This window comes from Drosophila elegans, unplaced genomic scaffold (assembly GCF_018152505.1).
Source record: "Drosophila elegans isolate 14027-0461.03 unplaced genomic scaffold, ASM1815250v1 contig_37, whole genome shotgun sequence".
Classification (NCBI taxonomy): Eukaryota; Metazoa; Arthropoda; class Insecta; order Diptera; family Drosophilidae; genus Drosophila; species Drosophila elegans.
In genome coordinates this window covers 502,535-521,866 of record NW_024545752.1, presented here as the reverse complement: position 1 = coordinate 521,866, position 19,332 = coordinate 502,535, and the positions used below count along the sequence as shown (strand labels likewise).

Genomic DNA, 19,332 nt, shown 5'->3' with positions numbered 1-19,332 from the left:
GCTCGCTCAGAGGCTCAAAATTACAAGAGAGGACGTGTGCATGAGCTTGCGAGGCATTGGTGGAACCAATGCCCAAGCCACAAAAAAATACACACGATTGTGAAGTCGCGAGTAGGGAACAGCCAATTGTCGTCCGATTTTTGGATTATGAAAAATATTTCTGGTTATCATCCGGATCAAGCGGTGAACACCAGCGGGTGGAGGGTGTCTGAAAATATTCAGTTGGCAGATCCATTCTTCTTCAAGCCCCAAAAAATAGATATGCTTATCGGCGCTGAAACATTCTTTGAACTTTTATCTATTGGCCAGATAAAGCAGGGGCATGAATTCCCCATCCTACAAAAGACAGTTCTCGGCTGGATAGTGTCAGGCAGATGTGCCTCTGAAAATAATAAAAACGCTGAAAAAATGGTACATCTCAGCTGCCAGGAGGAAGCGTTGGAGTCAATTGACACAACCCTGCAGAAATTTTGGTCTGTGGAGGACTTGCCGCCCAAGGCTAAAGTCCATACTCCTGAGCAACAACTCTGTCAACAACACTTTGAGAAAAATACTCAAAGATTGTCGTCCGGTAGATTGTCGGTTCGTTTGCCGTTTAAATCTGACCCAAATACTCTTGGTTCGTCATACGAAGTTGCGAAACGTAGATTTTTGTCGCTAGAAAGGAAATTGTCAAAGGACCCTTCGCAGGTAGCGTTGAATGACATCTTGATGGTAGACCCAACTATTCAAGAGGAGCTGTACTCGACTCTGCTTCGGTTTAGATTGCATAAGTTTGCCCTTGCGGCCGACGTCAAAAAGATGTATCGCCAAGTGATGGTGGACGAAGCTGATCGTAACTTCCAGCTCATAGTATGGAGACGAGATCCTTCTGAGTCCCTGAAAATCTTTAAGTTGAACACCGTTACATATGGAACTTCGCCAGCCCCCTTTTTGGCGATTCGGTGTTTAATGCGGCTAGGAGAGATGGCGCAAGCAACTCATCCAAAAGCCGCAAAGGTTATTCAGAATGATTTTTATGTTGACGATTTGTTGACTGGCGCCGGATGCGTTGAGGACCTGCAAAGCCTTTGAGACGGAGAGTCTCAGGTCTTGCAAGAGGCAATTCGGTTGGATGACTCTTTCCTGGATCTTCGCGCGACAAAACGAAATATTTTGTCGGTGACTGCTCGACTTTTCGACCCACTTGGCCTCTTGTGTCCTTTGGTCACAAAGGCAAAGATGTTGTTGCAGGAACTGTGGCTTCGAAAATTAGATTGGGACGAGTCGCTACCGATGCAGTTGCTCACGTCGTGGGAGACGTTTAAAGCGACGCTTCTGCAGCTGCCTAAAATTAAGGTATCGCGATTCGTCAACACAGATCCACAAGTCCCGATTCAAATACATGGTTTCGCTGACGCTTCCATGCGAGCGTATGGAGCGTGCATCTATGTTCGGATTTAAACTGTTGAAGGTTTGAAAGTGTCTTTATTGACCGCCAAATCGAAAGTAGCTCCCCTCAAGACGAAAACTTTGCCTCGCCTTGAGCTGTGTGCAGCTCACCTTTTAGCAGATCTCTATAATCGTGTCAGGCCATTGCTAAATTCTCCCATTGAGAATGTTTTCCTGTGGACAGACTCCGAGATCACTTTACACTGGATTAAAACCCATCCCTCGTCGTTGTCGGTTTTTGTTTCGAACCGGGTTGTAGAAATTCAGGAGTGGTCGGAGAAAGCAATTTGGAGACACGTTCCCACGAAAGTCAACCCAGCAGATATAGTGTCCCGAGGATGTGACGTAGAAGAGCTTACAACGTCCATTTGGTTCGGTGGGCCTTCGTTCTTGCTAGACTCAGAAAATAATTGGCCTGTAAATAAACATTTCGAACTGCCGGCTGATGTAATGTCGATGGAGCTACGCAAATCGGCAATAGCTCTCGTAGTCAGCCCAGAGCCAAATTATGTGCTTCAGAAAATAGAGTCCTTTTCGTCGCACCTGAAGCTTCTGAGAGTTTTCGTGTGGGTTTTTCGTTTTATTCAAAGGTGCAGAAAGGTGTCGAAGCCCTTTGAAAAAAGTATTTCGCCAAGAGAACTGGATTTCGCTTTTGATAAAATTGTCGAAGTTGTCCAATTTCACGAGTTCAGGGACGACATAAGTAAAATTCGGAAGAATAAACCGGTAGCAACGAATATTCAAAAGTTAAACCCTTTTCTTCAGGAAAATAAATTAGATTGGTGCTCCTCGACATTGCTACGAGTTGGGGGTCGGTTGTTGAATGCTCCTATCTCGTATGAAGCCAAATTCCCGTTGTTGCTGTCTAAAAGCTCACAGTTCGTCAGATCCTATGTGTCATACCTGCACGTTACGAACTGTCACGCTGGCCCACGAGCTCTCGTAAGTCGTCTGCCCGAGAAAATCTGGCTAGTTAATGCTCAATAAGTCTGCCGACGAACAGTTCGGTCGTGCATGCGCTGCTTTCGCTGTAAGCCGCAACTCTTGACGCAAATTATGGGAAACTTGCCAGCAGATAGCTCTCCGCCCGTTCAATATTTGTGGCGTTGATTTTTGTGGTCCCTTCCGCACAACGTATCGTATCCGTGGTAAGCCACCGTACAAGTCGTACGTGGCCTTGTTCGTCTGTTTTGCGTCCAAAGCGGTCCACTTAGAATTAGTGTCTGACCTAACCACTGATGCGTTCTTGTTGGCATTTCAAAGGTTCGTGAGTCGTCGCGGGATTCCGGAGAAGGTGTGGTGCGACAACGCCACCAATTTCGTCGGCGCAGATCGCCACATGAGAGAGTTCCGAGCCCGTCTGCAGGAGCAGGGGGGCGGTATCGAAACATTCGCATCAAAAAAAGGATGCGAGTTTGCGTTCATACCGCCCAGAGCACCGCACTTCGGCGGACTATGGGAGGCAGGTGTGAAGTCTGCAAAGCACCTGTTCCTTCGGACTGTAGGCCAAGACCTCTTGACCGCGGACGAGCTCGGAACTCTGCTCACCAGCGTGGATGCCGTGCTCAACTCCAGGCCCCTCGGCGCTCTAAGCAGCGTCCCGAACGACGGCGAGGCCCTGACCCCCGAGCACCTGCTCATCGGCGGCCCTCTTCTGGCCCCACCATCAGCGGCGCTCCCGGACCAGATCAGCCTGACCTGCTTGCGACGATGGCGAGGTGTCTCGTCTCTCAGGCACAGGTTTTGGCAGCGATGGTCCCGGGAGTTCATCTCTAGCCTCCAGCGGCGGTCCAAGTGGCACCAGGGGGAGCCCAACCTCGTCGTGGGAGCGCTCGTCGTCGTCGCAGAAGACAATCTTCCGCCCCAGCAGTGGAGGATTGGACGAGTGGTAGCGGTGCACGCCGGCGCCGATAGCAAGGTTCGCGTGGCGGACGTCAGGAAACAGGAAGGCGAATATCGGCGAACTGTCCACCGACTGGCCCTGTTGCCCGTTCTGGGCTGAAGGACGTCGTCCCTTCAGAGGGGGCGGTGTTTGCGCACTCAGCGCTTGTATTTAAATCACTAGTTGTAGCGCGAGAGCGGGGCCAGACGAAAGCTTTGTCTGTTCACTCTTGCGAATTCACCCCGTCTCTCGCCACCGTAGCATAAGTTAGGTTCTAAGAGAAATGATTGAAATATAATTGTTAGTGATCCATCGAACGTCATCGTAGCCACTCCTTTTCGTCGCGCTTTCGACATAGTTTTCACAAGTTTCGCAATTAAAATCTTCTCGAACTACTGCGTTCACAAGTTTTCGCGTTGTTAATACAAAATAGTATTAAATTTTCCCCCAACCTTTCGACCACCCATTTTTGTTATAAGTATTTCGAAGGGATGAGCCTAAGGGGTCACACAAAGCATTCAAAAGCAAACACTTTTAGAATATCTTGAATACCCTTGCAGAAAGAAATACAATTTCAATAGTAAGATTGCAAAGCAAGGAAAGATATATGGTCGACCATATTAAGTTTTTATAATCTTGATTGACAACATGTTGCTAAAGAAGTGTTTCTCTGTCCGTTAGTTTCTTTTAAACTAATTTTTAGTTTTATTAAAATTTGACAACCATAAGAGATAGAAATGATTCTTAGCAAAGTCGTTAAAATAAAACATATTACTTTCTTGTTGAAGCTACAGGTGTATAAAGACATCGCCATTTCCCTTTTTGTTATTAAATTGGAAAACTATCTGGGTAAAACGATTGTTTTATAGGTAAATTGGGAAGACAAATTTATTTAAATATTATCTGCTTATATTGTTTAAAATTTAGAATATAAGTTCTGCGCAAACGCGTTAAAATTGTAGATTTCAGAACAGTGATAGAGGCTAAACAAAACATTTTTATAGTCTCACCAATTCTATGGGATTAATATCACCTCCGAAAAGATTGTTCGTGGACTTAGAACCAAGCAAAAGACTAAAATAAAGTCACTATGGGGCAACTGGTAGGGATAACTGTTCAAAAAATGAGTGGATTGTAAAAAATATGTAAATAAATGAACAATTTGATGGTGGAAACATGTTGGACTTGCGCTTTTAGTTTACAAGGGAGTAATTTGGATTGCTGCGAAATTCGTTTTTGTAGTGTTGAAGGTAGCTTTTGTAACAGTCAGAATAATGGATTTAAAGGTATGTATATTTCCAAAAATCAGGTTGCAGTTCTGTTTGGAACTGGTCTGGAAATTGAAAGCGTATTAGTCAAGATAAAGGTACACTTTTTTTATAAAATTACAGAACAGTTTTAGTATCTTGAAATGGGGTTCCGTTGTCTGGATCCAACTATTAACGGCTTGAGCTCTACATAAGTTTGCCTTTAAACGCCTTCCTATCAATTTTGATATGCCGGCAGCTCGACCACATTCGATCTGAATTAGCTACACATAGAATATTAGTACTTAAAAAAATCCAAAAATTCTCACTTTAAGACCATTTTACTCAGTTTGAGTACAAATTTTCAAGAATAAAAAACTCAAATGAGAATCTACCAAAATAAATCGGCCAAAAATGTAACTAACATTTTCTTTCAACTTTATTGTTTGTTTTACATTATGTTATTTTATTAATTTATGTGTTAAATGATATCATATTTTTATGAAAAGCACATGCCTCGACTGAGAATTCAACCCGGAACCTCTCGCCTTAACTAACTTAACAAAGCCGGCTTCCATTGACGTATTAAAACGCATTTGCACAGGAAATTCCATAAGGCTAAATGCCTTACTTAAAAATACTTAAAATAAATGCGACAAACAAATGCGATTAAAAACCATTCGCCCTAAAAATTAAAAAAAAAAATGCGAAAATACTTGATATTTCTTTAGTGCCATCACTACAAAAGCTGGGGTTAATGTGAAATAATGGTGAAGTTTTCTTATTGTATTAAATCTGTTTTGCGTGGAAAGGACTGAAAACAAGATCTAGCGCATCAAATATTTATCGCAATACCACAAGGCGTTACTACAGGATCTCTGGGAGGAAAAAACTCTCACATATACGGGGATCGTTTCTCCCTTCCTTGTTGTACAAGTTGGCAAATGCCTCGAAAGCATTATGGAGCATTAAACATTTCCGTAAACTCGCTCATATTCATGATTTTTAATTAATTTCGTTTGGATTTGCAAAAATTAAACAGTAAACTAACCCATTTCAGCTGTTAGTGGCATTCACATGTCGCAGTAGCATTAGCTAAATGTTAAATGCGCCAATGGAATCAGGCACACTTATAAAGTTCACTAATGCGGCAATGGAATCAGGCTATAAAATATAAGTTGCTAGCATTGTCAGTGTTGGCTCATTTGAGTTTTTTGTTGAATTTTTGTTAATGAATATTGAAATTGTAACGAACACACTCGAGCGTTGTCCTTCCTAACACGCTCTTTTTATATATTTGACCGGCATGCTTAGGGAGATTAGTGGTGGTAGCAAAAGATAACTATCTCAATAACTAAAATCGGACAAAATAGTGCACCTATCGAAAATTCTGGCCCAGATGTTATTAGCCACATTCTACACCCATCCTACTTGTGAAATCTAATTAGATTCCTCCCAGTTATAACTGCTCCACATACCCGAAAGTGCCCTCAAAAGATTACGAATTAATCTATTTAAAATTTCAGCAAAAACGAAATCCAGGTTCATGTGGCTTAAATTTTAAATTTCCTATCGCTATGATCTGCTTTTGAACTGCTCGTTTTGTACGAGATTATATTTATGGCAGGTTACTAAGAAAAAGAGAAAGAAATTTTACTTACTTTGACGATGGTCGTACGGAACTACATGATGTATTTAATTCTCACTTAAAAGTAGAGTATATGAAAAAGTATATAGATATTTATATTTTGGTATGTGTATTTAAATGGATTTCTTGTTCAAAAGCAACGTCTTTTAGACCGATTGAGTTAAATGTACAAGTACTATATTAGGAGTATTAAAAAGAGAGTGCAGACTCACAAAAAAAAATATTATAAATGCCGTACTTACGCACAATCCAACGAAGTTTTCATGCCTGATGACTGTTGAAGTGTTGCTGTAGAGGGTTATACATTTGGATAGGGACATAAAAAATGCAATGTCAAAAATACACACTAAGTTTTATAATTAATATTAACTTTGTAAAAAAAAGAACACAAAATCTAAGCTACTCATCAATATTATTACGCACGCATGAGCGTGTCTCTACAAATCCAAACACTTCTCGAAGCATCGGCGAGAACGCGGGTGCAATCGCGAAATTTTGTGATGCATTCTGCCAGCAGCAAAAGGTGGCATGATACTGCCTTTTAATGTATGCGGCGACTACTGCTGTTGTATGAAGATCGAAAAGGGTAACGCAACTGACTGCTTCTGATTCCTGCACGCAGAATGATCGCTCTGGCAGAGCGTTCTGATCTTTGTAACGCAAGCCATGTCTGCACGCCACTTGCGGTTATTGTGGAAAATACTGGCAGCAAACAGAAACTTTCTGTGTTACGCGTGGAAGACCCAATCCTGTGGCTGGAAACGCCGACGATGGCAGGCTACAAAGCAAAGCATCTTACATCTCACGATTTCCAGGAATTTGTTTGAGGTTATGACGCTGAATGCTAATTTGAGGGAGCAATAGCTAACCTTTTGCCAAATGAACACGATCAAGAGTTTACCACCACAAGATTAGGCACAATTCTAGCTTTTAAAATTCGGTAACTCATATCTTAAATGGTATCTGATGGTTGGGATATTTGATTCTGGGTTCAAACTAATTTTATAACTGAGGTTCTTGCTCACCGCTTACAGATCCGTAGAGAGGAGTCAAGTATTAACTACCTTGGTATTGGGTAATACAATTCACAATATAAGAAGAAAATGCACACGGTGGTGATGTTTCGAATGAATGAAAGTGAGTTCTCATTCGATTTTTGGATATCATACTGACCAGTCTGTGAACGTGGATGACTGGAGAATTCCAAAAAACCTACTTTTAGCAGACCCATATTTCTAAAAGACACAAAGAATAAATATGTTGATTGAACTAGATTCGTTTTTTCGCATTGTTAGCTGTTGGTCAAATTAAACAAGGTCAATTCTGGAGAAGACCCTTCTAGGTTGTGTTGTTTCTGGAGGATACAAGGATTGTGCTTTCCAAGTTTCAGTGAAGAGCCAAGTAGTAACGATTTGTTTTTGTCGCTTGAAGGAAGATTATCTCGAGACCCTGAGTTGAGGAAAATGTACTTAGAATTTATGGAAGGTTACCTCTCCTTAGGTCATATGTATGAAACAGGTGGCGCGTCAGCGCCCTGATACAGCTTGTGAACTGTGGAATCACGGCGTCTTCTATGTTGTTGACGCAGGTTTATATTATTTATTTCAATTCTTGAGTTTTTATTTTATTTAATTTCTGTTCAGCTTAGCTTTTTTTCGTCTGCTTCCAATTGTCTCTCTTAATTCAAGTGTTACCCTATTCTGATCTTCACATAGTCCCTACTACTTATTCTACATTATTGGAACATCGGAATGGAACATAAGTGTTATTATTATTAAATTATTAAATAGTCACATCGTATATCCACTTGATCTATACAGCTTCCAATATACTGCTAACAGCTCGGCCATCCTGACAATTAGATCGTCCTCGATCGTGGGTTTCTAATATTATAAAAGTTTTTCTTAATATTATATGTTTTAGTTAGTAATAATTTTGACTAGTTATGATATATAATTAAATCAATTTAGCATATATTAGGAGTTAATTTCACACTGATTACGCCAATCTGCCCATTTTCGTATCCGACATGCTTCTACAATTCCTTCATAGGGAATTTGACTAATTTGACAATTTTCAATATCACTTATGACATATCTATCGTTTGGCAATATTTTTTTTAACGATATATGGTCCTTTGTACTTTGGTACAAACTTTTTGTTTGTACCAATTGTGGTGTCAATGTTTCGCATTACAACAAAATCGCCTTCCTCAAATTCTATATGATTTTTCTGAAAATATTCTTTGCTCCTTTTCTGGCACTGTTCTATTTTATCTGAAGAATTCTTACGCACATTTTCTAAATCACTCTGTGGTATATCATTTCTATCATCTAAGTATTCTGTTAATGCGTCAATATTGCAACCTCTCTGCTGAACTCCAAATATTAATACTGAGGGTAATTCCTTTGTAGTTGAATGCATTAAATTATTAATGGCATATTCGGCCCTATCTAAAAATTTGCTCCAGTCTTCATGCTTAATTGGTTCAGTTAACTTGGCCAGCATCGCTTTTATTGTCCTATTTACTCTCTCCACCTGTCCGTTCGCTTAAGGTGACGCAGTTGCTACCTTAACGTGTTCGATATTATTTTCTAATAAAAATTTGGCAAATTCTAATGACGTAAAACATGTACCTCTATCACTTTCAACTCTACGTGGTCGACTATAGTATTGAAAATATTTCGAAAAACACATGTTGACTTCTTTTGTACTCGTTGAATTCACTGGATACAACTTAACAAATTTGGTAAATCCATCAATAATTACTAGCAAATGTTTCTTTTTCGATATAACTGAAGGTAAAGGTCCAAAATGGTCTATGTGTAATGTATCAAACGGAATTGGTCGCTTAGGTATATTATGAAGTGTTCGATTATTCGCATGTGTGGGTACCGTAAACATGATACACTTTAAGCAATTTTCAATAAATGCATCTATTTTAGCTTTCATGTTCGGAAACCAATAGTGTCTCATTATTTCTTTTAAGCACTTCTCGGAACCAAAATGACATAAATTTTCATGAACCCTCCTAATTATATGGGATTCCATTTCAGCTGGTACATATAGCAATTCAATATCATTCCCACCTAATCTATAAACAATTCCATCGCTTAATATAAAGTTCTTCACACTTCCTTGTTCTAATTGTTCTTTCAATTTCACTATAATACTATCTCTATTTTGCGTTATCTGAAGCTGAAGGTTGATGTCGTCACTGTCAATTACTGAAACTATTTGATCTTTGTTGTCACTATTTTGGGTATTCACTACTGGTTCATATTCAAAACTCTCATTTAAGGCTGAAGGGTATCTACTTAATGAATCAACATGAGTCATATATTTTCCACTACGATGCTTAAGGGTATAATTGTAATTAGCCAATTCTAAAGCCCATCTGGCAATGCTCGAGTTAAGGCGTCCTTTCCCTAGGCACAAAACTACTGCATTACAATCTGTTACTATGTTAAACGGAATTCCTTCTAAATATATTCTGAATTTTCGTAATGAATAAACTACAGCTAATGTTTCCAATTTAAAGATTTCATATCTAGCTTCTAGTTTTGTTGCTCTTTGTGAAAAATAGGCTATTGGGTGAAACTTATTATCATCCTGCTTTTGCCTCCAAATCCCTCGCTACTTGCGTCGCAATGCAATTCAGTCTCTCGATTTGGGTTGTACAAGGATAATATGGGAGATGAAATTAATTTGTCACGAAGATATTCAAAAGTTTTTATACAATCCTCACTAAGTTCATACTTAACACCTGCTTTTGTGAGCTCTTGCAATGGCTTTGCTATTTTTGAGTATGCCGGAATAAACCTCCTAAAGTAAGAAAATAGTCCTAAAGATTTCTGCATTCCATGGCGATCTTTTGGTATCGGAAGATGTTTAATAGTTGATGTGCGCTCATAATTCGGACTTATTCCTTTTTCACTCAGTGTATACTCTAAAAATTCAATGCTTTTGTAAGCGAACTGGCACTTATTTATTTTAATTTCCAATCGGTACTCTGCTAAAATTCGTAATACTCTTCCTACAATCTTAAAATGTTCGTTCAATGTTTTCGAGCCTATAGCAATATCGTCTATATAAACTACTACATTTCCTTCGCGTATCAAAGGTTGCAGAATAAAGTTAATAAATCTCATAAATACTGCGGGTGCATTCATGAGTCCGAAAGGCATTCTTGTATATTCATATTGACCGGAAGGTGTTACAAATGCTGTATACTGCACGGAACTTTCTGCTACTTTCACTTGATGGTATCCATTTTTCAAATCTAACAATGTAAAATACTTATTTCCTTCTAATCTCTCTAAGCAGTCATCTATGAGGGGAAGGGGGTATCCGTCTCGAACGGTTATCTTATTAAGTTGTCTATAATCTACACACATACCTTTTTCTCCAGATTTTTTCTTAACAAGAACGATAGCGGAACTATAGGGTGAATTGCTTTCTCTTATGAATCCTTTTTTCAATAACTCATCAATTTTTGAATCTACTTCTTTCTTCTCCTGATACGAAAGTTTTCTTGGTACAGTGCGTACCGGTTCTTCAGACTTAAGTCTTAGCCTCATTTCATAACTATGTTGGATCGCTGGGATGTTAGATAAACATAAGTAATTCAATCTTATTATTTCACTGAGTTCGCTTCGATCTTCATCACTTAACTTCGGGTCAATGTCAAAACTTTCATCATCCTGAAATACATCAATACCATATATATACGGAATGCTGTCGTCACTAACTATTTCATTTTCTATACACAACTCTTCAAAATCTCTACTGCTTTCTAAATGGTCACTGTCTCTATATGTTTCACTATTCTGAAGTCTATTTATTGGTTCAATACTCACTATTTTCAATGGTTCACTATCCTTAAATAAATTCACTTCTACAATTTCTTTTACCTTATCCTTAGAAATCAATTTTATTCCAAATTTCTCAAAAAACTTACGGCCTAACAGAACATTAGTTGAAACATAATTATTGGGTACAACAAAAAATGAAATTTCTTCTTCTATGTTTTCAAAAACGAGCCTGACAAAAATTTTTCCGAATGTTTTAATTTTAAATCCATTAACTCCATAGTAATTCGTCGGGACCAGTATATCGCTAAAGTTTTTATAAGGAATCGCAGAATGCTGAATTAAATTAATGGCGCTTCCCGTACCGAACATGGCAGACAGAAGAGTTATGTTAGGCTTATGTTGGCAATCAGTGTAAAAATATACTCCTACCTGGTTAAAAATCAGAATAAACATATTAGGCTCCTCTTCGTCATCTCGTATCGGCTGGTTGTTGGCTGCTCCCACCACTCTCGGATCACTTGCTGGCTTCTGCTGACAATCCTTTAGCATATGTTGGAGGGATCCACAACGGAAACAAGATCCCTTCTCGCGTTTCGGCGCAGTGCACGACGAAGCGTAGTGCCCATAAGCAGAGCAATTGTAGCAACGGACTGTTTTCCGATCTCCTCCAGTATTTTCTATGCGCTGAGGAAAATTGTGTGACTTCTTCCTTAGATTGCCATACTTCCAAGCCAATTCCTTCAATTGTGCGATTGTTGTTGCTGTGTACAATATAGCGATATTGGCTGAACGATCGCGAAAACCATCAATGACGAACTGCACTGTCAATTTTTCGTCAATATTTGCACGCATAGCAATTTCCTCCATCAGAAGTATGTATCCCATAACGGTGTTCTTCGCGGGGTTGAACATGGTTTCCTTAAGTAGCAATACAATATCAGCAGTTGAGCTTCCACGACCGAATGTTTTTATGAAATTTGTCTTAAATTCGTCGTAAGTGTTCGATCGATCAACACTCACAAACAAGTCGGCATCTGTACCCGATTTCATCAACATTCGTACGCAGCGCAGTTGAAAATTTGTACACTCACACTAGGTGCTTCACCATTCGGAGGTCATCTGTCGTTTTGTCGACGTTTTTCATTAATCCGGCCAATATTTTCTTCTTCTCAGCAACCCTTATGGCGGCGTCAAGCAGTGCTTCTTCTTCTTCCAATGTCTGGATACCTTCGGTAGCGGCTCCTTGGCTTAATACTTCCATTTTGGAGTTCTCCTCCTCCAATATGCTTTCTGGGATTTCAGCCACTTCTTGGTATCCAGCATCCAAAGCGAGCTTGCGCAATTGCCTTAAAGTTGCACTTGCAGGGAACTCGATTTCGTTGGCTTGTAGCCACTCACCAATTTGTGTCTTGTCCAATGGCGTCGTAATTATAAAAGCGGAAAAAAATGTGTGCTCTCAGGTATGGCTATGTAGGCGAATGTATTAATGGGACTATCCCACTTCTGAAGTTGTTGACGCAGGTTTATAATGTTTATTTCAATTCTTGAGTTTTTATTTTATTTATTTTCTGTTCAGCTTAGCTTTTTTTCGTCTGCTTCCAATTGTCTCTCTTAATTCAAGTGTTACCCTATTCTGATCTTCACATAGTCCCTACTACTTAATCTACATTATTGGAACATCGGAATGGAACATAAGTGTTATTATTATTAAATTATTAAATAGTCACATCTTATATCCACTTGATCTATACAGCTTCCAATATACTGCTAACAATGTGGAGGCGGAACACATTGAACCCATTTCAACACAATGTGCTTTTCACTCAACGTCTAACAGCTTCTTAAAATTAAGAACAGTTTCCGGGCTCGTGGCACGCATCCTTCAAATGTAGATCCGGATGGAAAATACGGGGGATAAAGTGTCCTCTCTGTGTTCTATAGCATCTTATCCGCCCGAACGTAAGCTAGGATTCAACCCTAACGCACCTGTCTACGCCAACGAACAAGAAGGAAAACTATATTATATTGAAAGAGGCAATACATTAAAATCAAGAAAGAAAGCAAACTTCGGCAAGCCGAAGTTCATATACCCTTGCAGCTATTGCCAGAATTAAATACTTTTGAAAACATTAAAATTATGATTTACTTGCGTACATGTTGAAATACATTGAAGCTATGATGATTTTCAGCTCAATTATTAGATAGTTATTTTATACCTATATTTTTATTATTTCTATGGGAGCTATGTGATATACTCGTCCGATTTTGATGAAATTTAAACCGTAATTCTGAATAATTAACCATTACTATATGTCGAAGAACTAAAAAAAAATGAAAAACAGCAAAGTTATAATATTTTTTATTTATTGTTCCGATTGTTCCTATGGGAGCTATGCTTTAGTCGTCCGATCCGGCTCGTTCCGACTTATATACTACCTGCAATAGAAAGACAACTTTTGGAAAGTTTCATGCAGATAGCTTTAAAACTGAGAGACTAGAAACGGACGGACAGACGGGCGGTCAGACGGACATGGCTAGATCGATTCTGCCAGTGATGCTGATCAAGAATATATACACTCTATAGGGTCGGAAATGTCTCCTTCACTGCGTTGCAAACTTCTGACTGAAATTATAATACCCTCTGCAAGGGTATAAAAATGTAAGCAAGCAACTGCAGATTTACAAGGCGCGGACGGCTATACGTACAATTTTCGGAGATTGATGACCTCTTATGTGTCGAGCTTAACGAACAGCAATTTGTTCAACGCACTTTGCTATGGACAACGGAATCGCTGGAACTCATCGCTTTTGTAGTCAAACGGAGCAATCGGTTCAAAAATGTAAAAGTGAAGAAATAAATAATGTTTTAATTATATTAATGTTAATCTTTGGGTGTCTCGTGTCCTTTTCTTTAAAACAATTACGTTGCTTGTGTGTTTTCGGTATTTGATTGCTTAAAAATTATAAAAAAGGTCTGAGTGTGGTACATATTAATTCCCAAAGCTTATTAAGAAAAATTGATGAATTTACGTATATATTTTTTAAATCGAATGTCGATGTTATATGTGTGTCAGAAACTTGGTTTTTGTCAGATCTATGTGATGTGTAAGTTGATTGGTATAGCTATAAATAGTTTCGTTCTGATCGCGCAGGTTATACTGAAGGAGTAGCGACATAGTGGGTAGGTAGGTAAAAGTGTTTAGGTTCTCTTTGAAAAAAGCCCCAGTAAGGCAGGGCTCCGTTGTGATCCACACCCTCCTAAACTATTGCAAAGCGTTTTTTTAGATCCATCCTGCCTCATTGAAGAATCCTTAGATTGCAACTATCTTCTGCTTTCCTATGTCCTTCAATGAATTTAACTGGTAGTCCCCGAAGTGCCGCGCCCTCAACTGGCTAAGTGCTGGACAATGACAAAGCATGTGTGCAGGTGCCCGATTCTTTGCAGCTTCTGCTGCTCGTGTTATTTGCGCAATGGCCCCTGATGACTGCGGTAATTCTGCTGATATTCCTTTTGCTTTTGGGTCAGTTTTCGTGTCCTCTTGCTGTCGAAAGTTGGTCAGCAAGGCTTTGATCTCCTGTAATCTTGCTTTTTCGACTATCTTTTGCTGGCTTGTATTTAAAAATGATCATAAATCCTTGACTGTACTGCGTTTAAGAATACTGTAGTATTCGTGTTCTCAGCCGACCCCTTCCTGGCTAGTTCGTCTCCTTCCTCTGGTATGTCGTTGTGTCCTGGCACCCATTTTATCTGTCCGTGGTTTTTTGTTGCCAGTTTATTAAGGGCCGACTTGCAGTCGGCTACTTGCACCGAGTTAGTCCTTACTGCTGCGAGAGATTTGATAGCAGCTTGGTTATCCGCGTATATTCTTACTTTGGTATTCCTAGACACTGCTGCATCGAAAGCTTAGCTGGTTTCAATATAGCAAGTACCTCGGCCAGAAAAAAATTTTCGCTGATGCTGGGAGGAGGAATATCGATTTCATCTTCTAGTCTTAAGCGGAAATGCCAGCCCCTACACAACAGTTCATCTTGGAGCCGACGGTGTAGAGTGATACATCATCTCGTCCGGTCACCCTTTCTCTCTTCCAGTCTTCTTTTGTTGGGAATGTCGTCGTTAACTTGTGTAACGAACTGATTTTCTTTATTATCTGCTCGCTACGAATGTCGTGCGGCTAGCTCAGAAGATGTAAGTGTTCGTCCCACCAAATTTATATATACGTGAGCGCCCTTTTGACCAGTGAATACACACAGAAAGATTGGGAGTATGCAGTGATCTTTTTTGACCCTCGGTCGGGGTGGTGTACTGGTTATGTAGAATTACGCCCTGCCGTCGTCTCCTTCCCACGTTGAACGCCTCTCTGGATCGTGCCGGCTGCGAAGTGGTGTCTTCCTCGCCGGCTTTGCTTGCGATGTCTTCTGCTACCCTTGGCTCGGCGGGTTTACAGGGACTAGGAATGCGTCACCGTTCCCAGACTAGGGTGAACCGGCACTGTGCTCTTAAGGCGTACGCCTTTCGCAGCCGCAGCCTCCTGTCCCTTGCTCTGTCCCGGCCGGTCGCACCGGACGTCGGCTCAGTTTCTACCTGACGGTTCAGGCGTACGCCGGAAGCCGCCAACGCAGTCCCTGGGTCAAACGCCAGGTTCTAGATGAACGCTTCCACCCTACCCTCTCTGCGGCAGGCTTAACAATTCGACGTGTGGGCTGCTCGCTCGACGCTCGTTTTCGTCGTCCTGGGGTCCTCGTTGTCCTTGTCCGCCTCCAGCTATCTCGACCAGCTCCGCTCCTTGTTGGCGACTCGGTAAGCTGCCGTTCTGGGACTCTAGCGGTGGACCGCTGTACTCTCAACGCATACGCCTTTCGAGACACCAGCTGAACAAACGCGCGTCCTTCCGGGCTATTCGCAGCAGGACCTTGTACAGTTCCCGCAGGACGATCAGGCATACGCCGGAGTTCGCCAATGCAGTTCTTGTAGGCAGGCTCCCCTCCTTGTTGGCGACTCGGTAAGCTGCCGTTCTGGAACTCTAGCGGTGGACCGCTGTGCTCTCAACGCATACGCCTTTCGAGACACCAGCTGAACAAACGCGCGTCCTTCCGGGCTAGTCGCACCAGGACCTTGTACAGTTCGTGCAGGACGATCAGGCATACGTCGGAGTTCGCCAATGCAGTTCTTGTAGGCAGGCTAGCTAGTTCTGGACAATTTGCTTCTGAGCCCACGGTTCTTCGTCGAAGGACTCTATTTGTTCACTTTGTCGGACACGCCGGGTGGGATGCCAAGCTCAAATCGCGACAGAAGTTGTAACAAATGCCGTAAGGACCTCAGCTACCTGTGTCTCAATTCGGAGACTTTAGCTCTAAGTCCCGAACGTCTCGACGTAGCGATCTTGTTTCCTTGATGACTCCGCACGGCTTTACTTGCTCCTTCACGATGTTTCACTGGTTACTTGTTCACTTGATGACTGTTACTTGTTGACTTGATAGAAATCGACTGATCCAGCTTCCTGCGCTCGGCCGGTTTATATAGGCCTCCATTTACCGCTAGTTATCGGCGTCTCCTTGCCTCCTGGTCCAAAGTCCACGGTTTTACCGTTCGACCTTTCGTCCTCTGCGCCCGGCACCAATATCAGAGTCCAAAGTCCGGTGCCGTCCCGTTACTTCCTTCTGCCCACGACCCTACGCCGCTCTCTTGTATTGCTGTCCCTCTCGGACTCTCCTTGGCTTTGTCTGGTGCTCAGTTCACCACTCTCTCTCTCTCCGCACTACCGTTACTACGGGCGAATTCGCCGCGTAACTGGCAACAGGTAGCCCACTGCTTGCATGCGCTTACTCTGCTTGCTTCTTAACTTGTGGGGAGTTATTCAACTCCTCACACTTGTTTCCAAATCTTATCGTTGTTGTAATGCGCCATTTGCACTTTGTCAGAGAGTTGATGTCCTCTAGGATTCAGCAGTGGCCTGTGTAGTTATTCTTCCAGCTATTACTCGCCTTTAGTCTGACCGCACTTTGTGCGGCCGTGTTCCATGTGAAAAATCCTATCGACATTATGTCCAGTATTGTGTTCAGTGCGGCAGCTGAGCATGATCTTAACGTCCCTGTAGCTCCTGTGCAGGCTGATCTCTATGTCCTTCTCAGTACTGTGTCGTTGTAAGCCCAAGTCACAGCTGGCCACAATACTAGTGCCCCAAATATCAGAACAGATCTTACAACTGCTGTGTACGGCCTTAGTGTTATCCTTTGTGGAATACACCAGTCTTTTTCAAACAGTTTTATTCCATTTGTTATGTTGATTTTTTGAATTTTACATGTTCCTACTCTTTGCCTATAGTCTCATCTTTTTACTTTATTGATAACTAACGATAAATGCATTCGAACTTCTTGTTCTCTCATTATGTACAATTAATTCTCGTTTTGTGTTCACATTTCTTTTAACATTTTAACTTATTTATATTTTTATTGATATTAATTAGTAAGTTTTATGTTATCATTTGGCGAGTTCGAATTTATTTTATTTTATTTGCGTAAGCACCTGGGTTTGCTTTTAGTTTTGTGTTTACAATTAGGTTTGCTGTTACTTTTACACATGCATTTTTTGGTTTTCTTTTATATATGCATTTAGCTTTGCGTTTATTTTTGTAATTGCATTTAGTTTTGCGTTTATTTTTGGGCACTATTCTGGCTTAGCTTTAGACCCTTCACTTTTGGAAATACTGGGATTTATTTGCTGTAGGCCATAGCTGTTGATTAGCAGCGCGCAGACGGATTTAGAAACACTTTTGGCTTTGCATTTTAATTAATTCGACAGACGTATGATACCAAAAACAAAATGCACTGTAAACAATTGCGGCATGCTGTTGGCGCTGGCTATGTTGACTTCCTGATTAGGTTTCCTTGTCCTTGCTTCAACGGGATTTATATGAAGGCTAATAGGAACTGAGCTGCCCTCTCGGGAAAATTTTGCTGATATGTTCGCCTCTTCTGGCTCCGCAGCAGAGGTACTCGGCGACGAAAGGGCATGTAAGAATGCCGACCACTATAACAAGTAAAACGTCTGAGTGAGGGCATATTCACTTGCACCGGTTATAGGTTATGACTTACCCGTGAGGGTGTGGCAGTTCACCGTTTTGGCCAGAATTTGCCACTGTAACACCATATGCTGCGCAACAATGTGTGCAGTGGGAAGCTGCGAAGGTCTTGATCGGCCCCAACCTTTTTTACTTCAGGGTGTATATTCGCTGCACTTATGCCAGCTATACAACCGCTCAGGTCAAGACTCAGATTAAAAAGAAATCATGAGGTTTTCGAGCGTGGGTGTTACAAGATGGGTTAAAGCTAAGTTTAGAGCTGGGTTATCTCTAAAAACTTTAACACTAATGCAGTCCTACGTGTTGACGATTAATCTCTCACGCATAAGGTTGCCTTTTACAGCCGATACCGCCCGCTGGGTGGCGCAACTAAGCATATGACCTGATGTTCTATACTCCACTGCAAGTCGTGGTCTCCTTGGAATTTCTCTGGAGTGAACGAGCCTAATACTGAGGTCCTCCCATGCATTCTCGATATTGGCAAGGCACCTCGCCAGGAAGGTCAAGGAAACCGAGTCATCATACTTGACAACACGGTGCCCCCTGACCATGTCTGACCAGGCAAGGATGCTAGCCTTTCGGCTAACAGGTCGGTCATCTTGACCTCAATCGCCTCCCACATCCCGGAAAGCAGGCGTCCGTCGTCGTGAAGGTCATCCACCAGTGCATCGCTAGACTGTCTCTTGCTGAACTTACGCCATCTTTTTTGAACGTCCTAGCTCGCTTTGTAGCGCTCTATTTGGTGGGCCTCCGATCCCGTGTTGAGGTGGTCATCGAATACCGCGATCTCTACAAGGCACCACGTCTTGTGCCCCGCGTCCCTCTGGTCGGTCTTGCCTTCGCCTTATTCTTGACAATCTTGACCATAATAATGCGCGCCCGACTGACTCTCGCCTTCCGCTGTGCATGCTCCTTGCGGATGTTCCCTGTGAGCTTGCTAGTGCCTGGCTGGGTTCCGCTTGGGGTTGCTGTGTGGGGTGCTGGTCCTAGCAACCACCTCCGATCTTGTCGGAACCGTACCGCATTGACTGGGTGTCCGCCGCTCTTCCTCAACGCTATCAGTCATTTTTTAGGGTTTTACCTGCTCGACCAAGCAGGCGGGGGTGGCCTGAGGGTTGTTGGGGCTTCATAAAAGTCGACCGGGACTTCGCCCCAAAGCCACAGTAAGGCCACTTACGACCCAGGGTTTCCTCGCGATGAACACAGTTACGGCAGGAGACGAAACATCTAA

The 19,332-nt window shown here is 41.7% G+C and overlaps 1 protein-coding gene across 2 annotated transcripts in view; it reads left to right on the top strand.

Annotated features, from left to right (window-relative positions):
* LOC121467315 (synaptosomal-associated protein 25) overlaps window positions 1–19,332 on the top strand; it is a 461,557-nt gene that overhangs the window by 63,037 nt on the left and 379,188 nt on the right. The window lies entirely within an intron of this gene.